General features: G+C 41.2%; 1 pseudogene; it reads left to right on the top strand.

Annotated features, from left to right (window-relative positions):
* Positions 1-5,067: 5,067 nt before the first annotated feature.
* LOC110542530 (immunoglobulin kappa variable 4-1-like) lies at positions 5,068-5,757 on the top strand (annotated as a pseudogene).
* The last annotated feature ends 2,849 nt before the right edge of the window (positions 5,758-8,606 follow it).

Raw genomic sequence — 8,606 nt, 5'->3', positions numbered from 1 at the left:
CCAGAATCAGAGATGACTTGACTACTTGCACCTCCTGCAACCACAAGTTAGTTCTGAGCGTGCACTGGGTCACCTTCTAAGAGGACTTGCCACTGCTATTGTCTCTCCTTCCCACCTTGCTGAGACACAGTCTCTGTAATCAACCCTAAGCCCCCAGCCCTGCTTCCCCTAATAAAACCTCCTGTGTGGAACCTGTCTTATGGTGTGATTTATGAACACGCTGTAGAACTCTGCTGCACCGTCCTAACAATGTGTTTGCATGTTAATGTGTCCATCTGTTTTTGTGTACATGTTACACAAATGCTTGTCAATTTGTCTGTATGTAAGGAGCTCCTTTTATGCTTCATCCATAGAATATCTGTATAAATATGTACAGAGCTATATGAGTGATCAATTCTTTATGTGTGTTTATGGGCTGATAAATGGATATGGAAAGGTGCAAGATTCTGCAGGAGGCAGTCTGGGTTTGCTGAAGTCTCTACATAAGAAATGCTAGTTAACATCACCACCATCATCATAAGTTTAATGTGGCTCAAGCCTCTGACAGCTGATAGCAATTTGGGGGAAGCTTTCCAAACCCAGGCAATTAAGCTTTGACTGAGCCAGCCTCCAAAGGAGGACTCCACAATACAGAATCCACTGCATTCAGCCTGTTCTGGACCCAGTACATAGTGATAAACTGTCCAGAATCCCTTCTTGGCTCCTGCAATCAAGTTCCTTGCTTCCAGCAAGTTTCTGTGCAAGTTAGCTTCATTGAAAGATGGGGGCTGAGATTCCTTTTAACAGTTCTAGTTGTTTATCCCTGCTGGAGCAGTTAGCACCAACAACTTTCCTTGGCCAAGGCCTCCTTTCCAACAGTAAAAAGCTTCATGGCATAGGCTCTAGTATTTGGAAGTAAGTAAAATGAGTAGACAAGCTAGGGGCCCTTTGTCAGTCAAATTAGGACAGCCTGCTGTTAAAAAATTAAGAGCCCTTAGCTAAAGAGTGGTTCATGCAGCTTAAGAGCCAAAAAAAAAAAAAAAAAAAAAAAAAAAAAGCCATAATTTCAGTTGGCAAGGCACCAGACCTCAAGTCTGGAGGTTCAGAAGTCAAATCCAAGGCTCCTCTCCTTTTCAGTTCTTATGACCAGTAACCCCAAGTAGCAAGCTTCCTCCCTCTCACCCTCTGAACGCCACACTCCCTCTCTCTTTCCAACATGTGCCCCTCCCCAAGTCTACTGATAAAGGAGGTCCTCCCTCTGATCCTAGTCTATCAGGTCTCATCACTAGTGGCTGCATTGACTTCTTCCTCTGTGTCCTGGTAAGGCTGCTCCCTCTCAGGGGGAGGTAATCAAAGAACATGCCAATTAGTTTTTGTCAGAGACAGTCCCTGTCTCCATTACTATGAACCCACTTGGACACTGAACTGCTGTGTGCTACCTCTGTGCAGGGGTTCCAGGCCATCTCCATGATTGGTCCTTGACTGCACTATCGGTCTCAGAAAAGACCCCTGTGCCCAGACTTTTCAGATCTGTTGCTCTTCTTGTGGAGCTTCTGTCCTTTCCAGATCTTAATATCTCCCACTTCTTTCATAATATTCCCTGCACTCTGCCCAAAGTTTGGCTATGAGTCTCAGCATCTGCCTCGATACCCTGTAGTACAGAGCCTTTCAGAGGCCCTCTGTGGTAGGCTCCTTTCCTGTGCCCTGTTTTCTCCCTCCTCTGATGTCCTCTGATGTTAGCGGTTTACAGAGGAGATCTTCATGTGCTCATCAGAAATTATTTAACATTTTAAACCTGAGAAGTAGATGTATAAAATTGCATATGTAATTCAAAATAGAGGGATATTCATACTGGATAAGTGAATATTTATTTTTCAATAATATTTGTGACTCAATGATGCAACATTAACATCAGATAAATACTTTGCTTTGGATAGATGATGCCCTGAGCTGCCTTGAAAACAGGTTATTAATGATACACATTTTGGACAGATTGTCTCCATGTATAGATTAGATTGGTCTAGAAGTTGCTCTGTAACCCAGGCTGGCCTCAAAATCATGGATCTCTTATTTTGTCTCCAGTTCTGGGAGTACAGATGTGAATCTCCACACCTTGCCAAGATATTTCATGTATTTATTTTTTCTATTTTACTTTACACACGATTCAGGCTTCATAATTTACTTCTCATATATAATTTCAGATTTCAATAATATGAAGTCTTGGTAGGTTCTGTGGTTTCACTTATTCCTATTGATTTTTCATTCATAACCACACTTTTTTTTTTCACCTTTTGGATAGCAACAATCGCTGGTGTAATGTTGAATTGTTCTCCATAAAATCATTACATAGATTAGGATGGCTCTGTCCCCTTCTGGAGAGATTTACCTCTTCATGATGTCAGAAGCCCATCTTAACTCTGTTTCAATACTGCTAATTTCTAAATTACACTAGCATTTGTTTTTTTTCTTTATTAATTACACTTTACTCACTTTGTATCTTCCCGCCATGGTTCCCTTCCTCCTCCGTCCCAATCCCTCCCTTCCTCCGCCCTCTGCATGCATGCCCCTCCCCAAGTCCACTGATAGTGGAGGACTTCTTTTCCTTCCTTCTGATCCTAGTCAATTAGGTCTCATCAGGAGTGGCTGCATTGTCTTCTTCTGTGGCCTGGTAATGATGCTTTCTCCTCAGGAAGAGGTAATTAAAGAGCAGGCCAATCAGTTCATGTCAGAGACAGTCCCTGTTCCTATTACAATGGAACCCCCTTGGATACTGAACTACCATGGGATACCTCTGTGCAGGGGTTTTAGGTTATCTCCATGCATAGTCCTTGGTTGGAATAGCAGTCTCAGGAAAGACCCCTGTGCTCAGATTTTTTGGTTCTGTTGCTCTCCTTATGGAGTTCCTGTCCTCTCCAGATCTTACTGTTTTCCACTTCTTTCCTAAGATTACTTGCACTCTGCCCAAAGGTTGCCCATAAGTCTCAGTATCTACACTGATAGTCTGCAGGGCAGAGCTTCTCAAAGGTCCTCTGTGTCAGGCTCCTGACTTGTTCCCTCTTTTCTCCTTCTTCTGATGCCCATCCAATTTGCCTTTCTGGATAGGAAGGAATTGATCATTTTATCAAGAGTCTTCCCTCTTGATTAGTTTCTTTAAGTGTGCAGATTTTAGTAGGTTTATCCTATATTATATGTCTATATGAGTGAGTATATACCGTGTGCATCCATCTGCTGCTTGGATAACTCATTCAGAATGATCTTTGCCAGATCCAACCATTTACCTGCAAATTTCATGATTTCCTTGTTTTTTATTGCTGAGTAATATTCCATTGTGTAGATATAACACAATTTGTGCATCCATTCCTCCACTGAGGGGCATCTGGGCTGTTTCCAGCTTTTGGCTATTACAAATAAGGCTGCTACAAACATGGTTGAGCAAATGTCCTTATTGTGTACTTGAGAATCTTTTGGAAATATGCCTAGGAGTGGTATAGCTGGATCTTGAGGAAGCGCTATAAAGATGCCAAATCCATTCAATGGAAAAAAAGACAGCATCTTCAACAAATACTGCTGGTCTAATTGGAAGTCAACAGGTAGAAAAATGCAAATAGATCCATATTTATCACCCTGCACAAAACTAAAGTCCAAGTGGATCAAAGACCTCAACATAAAACTAAACACACTAAGCCGCTTAGAAGAAAAACTGGGGAATACCCTTGAACTCATTGGCACAGGAGACAACTTCCTGAACAGAACACCAACAGCACAGGCTCTAAGAGCAACAATTAATAAAAAAAAGCATGAAATTGAAAAGCTTCTGTAAAGCAAAGGTTACTGTCGTCAGAACAAAACGACAGTCTACAGATTGGGAAAAGATCTTCACCAACCCTATATCTGACAGAGGGCTAATATCCACTATATATAAAGAACTAAAGAAGTTAAACAGCAAAAAATCAAGTAATCCAATTAAAAAATGGGTACAGAGTTAAACAGAGAATTCTCTGCAGAGGAATATCGAATAGCAGAGAAACACTTAAAGATATGCTCAACCTCATTAGCCATCAGGGAAATGCAAATCAAAACAACCCTGAGATTTCACCTTAGACCCATCAGAATGGCTAAGATCAAAAACCCAAGAGACAACACATGCTGGAGAGGTTGTGTAGAAAGAGGAACCCTCCTCCACTGCTGTTGGGAATGTAAACTTGTACAACCACTCTGGAAAGCAATCTGGTGCTTTCTCAGACGACTAGGAATAGCATTTCCTCAAGAACCAGCTACACTAGCATTTGTATTCCTTGAATAAAACTCATGGCAGTGTTAGTCTAGAGGAAAGGCTTTTTGAAAAATCTGGTTTTTCCTCTTTTTTTTTTCTGCAGATTTAGATCCCTCTTGCAATTTCCTGAAGTTGTGGGGAGGATACTTGATAGTTTTTGCTGAATATGCATTGTTTTGAGATTAAGGTTCCTATGATCTCAGTCTTAAATTAATGTCTGCCAGGATATCCACAGAATGAATGCTGGGCAGCACTTTGCATCTTAGTCCTTAGTTTATCTATGAAACTAGAGCCCAAATATTTGAGGCCCTGTTCTCTGACTTCACTATCACAGTGGCTTTGGAGATGAGTAATATTGAACATATTTAGCCTCAATTCTCTTTTACCATTTCATCTTTTCTTCCATGTTCCCTCTCTTCTATTGCATGCTTTCTTACTCTGTTTCTTTTTGTTGTTGTTTTGATGTTTTGAACATACCCTATTATTTCCCTAGAACTGTCAATCTGAGAGAGCTCTACTAATGTTTCTACGGAAATCAATTGATTTAAACATGTCTTGGATTTTAAGCCAGGTCTGCTCTTAGAACACTTAGTACTTTTCTGTTTGAGAGTTCTAAAGCAATATTTTTCAGTGATTGCTCTCTGTAGTCATATTGTTGACTGTTGATTGACACCAGCTACACTCACAGACAATGCACAGGCATTTGCTTTTGTATTTGCTGAGTGCTTTGCATGGGCCCCCTGCAGCCCATTCCACCTGCTGAGAATTTATAAACCAGCCTTTGCGGTGAGAACTGAACTGCATTAGACAGCAAAGGGAGCAAGATGAAGTCACAGACCCAGGTCCTCATTTCCCTGCTGCTTTGGGTGTCTGGTGAGAAATTCAAAATATTATAATCTTTACAGAGTCACTTCTTTGTAGATAAGAAACTTAGAGTCTGCCAGGCTTAGTATTTCATATTTCAATAATAATACTCTGACATGATAGTACAAATATATTAAGTGACAAATTTCAACTGTTTTATAATCTGTGTTTGTATTTATATGCATATTCATTGTGTATTCCTGATTGCAGGTACCTGTGCAGACATCTTAATGACTTAGTCTCCAACCTCCCTTGCTGTGTCAGCAGGAGAGAAAGTCTCCATCAGCTGCAGGTCCAGTCAGATCCTTTTATACAGCAGTAACCAAAAGAACTACTTGGCCTGGTACCAGCAGAAACCAGGGCACTCCCCTAAGCTGCTGATCTACTTTGCATCCACTCGAGACACTGGGGTCCCTGATTGCTTCACAGGCAGTGGATCTGGGACAGACTTTACTCTCAGCATTAACATTGTGCAGGCTGAAGATGTGGCAGTTTATTACTGCCAACATTATTATAGTACTCGTCCCACAATGGTTCAGCCTCCAACACAAACCTCCTTGAAAGTCTCACCAGCTGTCTTCACCACACACAGCCCTGGCCCTCAACACTTCCCTCTTTTGCCTGATAGCAAGTATGCCTGAAAAAGTGATGAATAGTTTGCCAAGCCCAGTACACATTATGGTTTCAGTGTCTTTTATGTCTTTTGGTATGAAAATCCTTTATATGAAAATGCAAAAAAAGAACTCTATTATCATTCATTTTCTTCTATAGAACTTGGGGGACATAAAGGAGGCCATTACATCACTGTAAGAAATCTGGAAGCTGATGTAGATGTTTTTAAACAGCAAACTGCTGTTGTAACACAAGAAGAATGACAAAGATAATCAGGATAACTAGTCTATAGAATTCCAGGGAGAGCAGATAGCCAAGAATTGACACAGAACAAGAAGCAAAAAAAGAGTGATACAACACTTTTTAAAAAATTGTGGAGAAGCACCAGAAGAAGATGAGGCTGTTCAAGCAGAGCCCCAGTAGTACAGAGGAAACATCTACCAAAATGCTGAGGAGAGATGTTTTGTACTCAAATAGAGGAAATGCAAACTTCTGCCCTAGGCAACCATACCAGACATGTATCTTTACTGGATTCCATACTTCAGAGGTTTTATAAGAAAACTTCAGAATAAGAAGTGTGGTATGGGGATTGATTTTAGAGGAAAAAAAAAGGCTGATGGTAAAATATCAAGCATCAATATATCAATTTGAAAACTCCACAGAAGCATCAAGGATGACACATTGAACCCCTCAAAAAATTGCACCTCATCAGAAGGAAAGAAAGGAATTCCTTTTCCAAAGCTCATTAAAAATTACTGATATTCCAACCAAGAACTATGCATGGAGATAACCTAAAACCCCTGCACAGAGGTAGCCCATGGCAGTTCAGTATCCAAGGGGGTTCTATTATAATAGGAACAGGGACTGTCTCTGACATGAACTGATTGGCCTGCTCTTTAATTACCTCTTCCTGAGGAGGAAGCATCATTACCAGGCCACAGAAGAAGACAATGCAGCCACTCCTGATGAGACCTAATTGACTAGGATCAGAAGGAAGGAAAAGAAGTCCTCCACTATCAGTGGACTTGGGGAGGGGCATGCATGCAGAGGGTGGAGGAAGGGAGGGATTGGGATGGGAGAAGGGAGAGAAATACAGGGGGATACAAAGTGAATAAAGTGTAATTAATAAAGAAAAAAAAAGAATACTGATACAAAAAAAAATCCTCTTCTAGGAGGACCCGGGGTAAGAAGATCAATCCTCACTTAGTAAGATGAAGAGGAAGAATATTGGAAGAAGGAGAAAACAAGAAACAGGACAGGAGCCTACCACTGAGGGCCTCTGAAAGACTCTACCTAGCAGTGTATCAAAGCAGATGCTGAGGCTCATAACCAAATTTTGGGCAGAGTGCAGGGAATCATATGAAAGAAGAGGTAGTTAGTAAGACCTGGAGAGCACAGGAACTCCACAAGCCGAGGAACAAACCCAAAATATCTGGGCTCAGGGGTATTTTCTGAGACTGATACTCCAACCAAGGTCCATTCATGGATATAACCTAGAACCCCTGCTCAGATGTAGACCATGGCAGCTCAGTGTCCAAGTGGATTCCCTAGTAAGGGAAAGAGGGACTGTCTCTGACATGAACTCAGTGGCTGGCTCTTTGACCACCCCCATCCTTGAGGGAGGAACAGCCTTGCCAGGCCACAGAGGAGGAAATTGCAGCCAGTCCTGATGAGACATGATAAGCTAGGGTAGGATGGAAGGGGAGGAGGACCTTCATTATCAGTGGACTTGGAGTGGGGTATGGGAGGAGATGAGGGAGGGAGGGTGGTACTGGGAGAGAATGAAGGACTGGGCTACAGCTGGGATGCAAAGCGAATACAACGTAATTAATGTAAAAAATAAATATAAAAAGTTAAAAAATAAATAAAAACTCTTCTTTTCTAAAATGGACAAACTGAATTGCAAACTCATTACTTATGAAATATCTATAAAACTTTTCCTTTGAGCCTGTTATGTTTTTAGGAGAGAAGCAGCTGAAGTTCTGTATGGTTTCTTGCAGAATCATTCTATGACTTGTCTTAACTGTAAGTCAGTTGGGCACTGATCATGGACTTTCACATGGTTTCTGGTGAAAGAATGGACAATGAACATCCACATGAAATCTTGGGTCACTCCATGCCATGAGCCTCAGCATGGTCTCCTGTACAGAGCACAGACACCAACACTGCCCTCTACCACAGCCGTGGCCACAGACACTGTCAGAGTCTTTGGCAGCAGCACAGTCCAAGAACATCAGTATGGCCTCAGGTGGCAGTACACAACACTCAAGATAATCTATGGACATCCTCATGGATTCAGGTGGAGGATCATCTTTATGACCTTCTGATGCAAAATTCCCAAATAAACAAGAAAGATATTATGGAAAAAAAAAACCTCCCAAAATCAAGTTAATGAGCTGCAGTGTAAACAAGAATTAAGAATCCCTTCCCTTCCAGTTTAATCAAGTTCGAGAAGAAATTCTACAGAAGCAGATCACTAAACTCTTGAAGAATTGAAAGAAGGAAAAACAAAACAGCCCCCTTCCAAAACACATATATAATAAATGAAACATTTCATGAGCATAAAAAGGAAAATTATTTAGGTGGAAATGAAGTATATATAAGCAAAGAGAAAGAAGGAATTCCAGGTTATTGTAAGACAAACATCGCAAGTAGTAGAAAATGAGCAAAACAAGGAAAAGTTGAGAAGTAGAAGAGACCTGTGCAGTGGTCTACACCACTGACCAAAAGTTCTCAAAGAGCTCCTATCACATCCCTTTCAAACAGAAGAAGGTTCCATAGCTACTTCTGCTACAATTTTTATATGGATGGCAGAATTGGGAGTAGGCAGTTCCTTCCTGTCAGACAGGCACATCAGACTGACCCCTCCATTAGTATT

This window comes from Meriones unguiculatus, chromosome 5 (assembly GCF_030254825.1).
Source record: "Meriones unguiculatus strain TT.TT164.6M chromosome 5, Bangor_MerUng_6.1, whole genome shotgun sequence".
Classification (NCBI taxonomy): domain Eukaryota; kingdom Metazoa; phylum Chordata; class Mammalia; order Rodentia; family Muridae; genus Meriones; species Meriones unguiculatus.
Note: the sequence above shows the minus strand (reverse complement) of the source record. Positions and strands in the feature narration are given on the sequence as shown.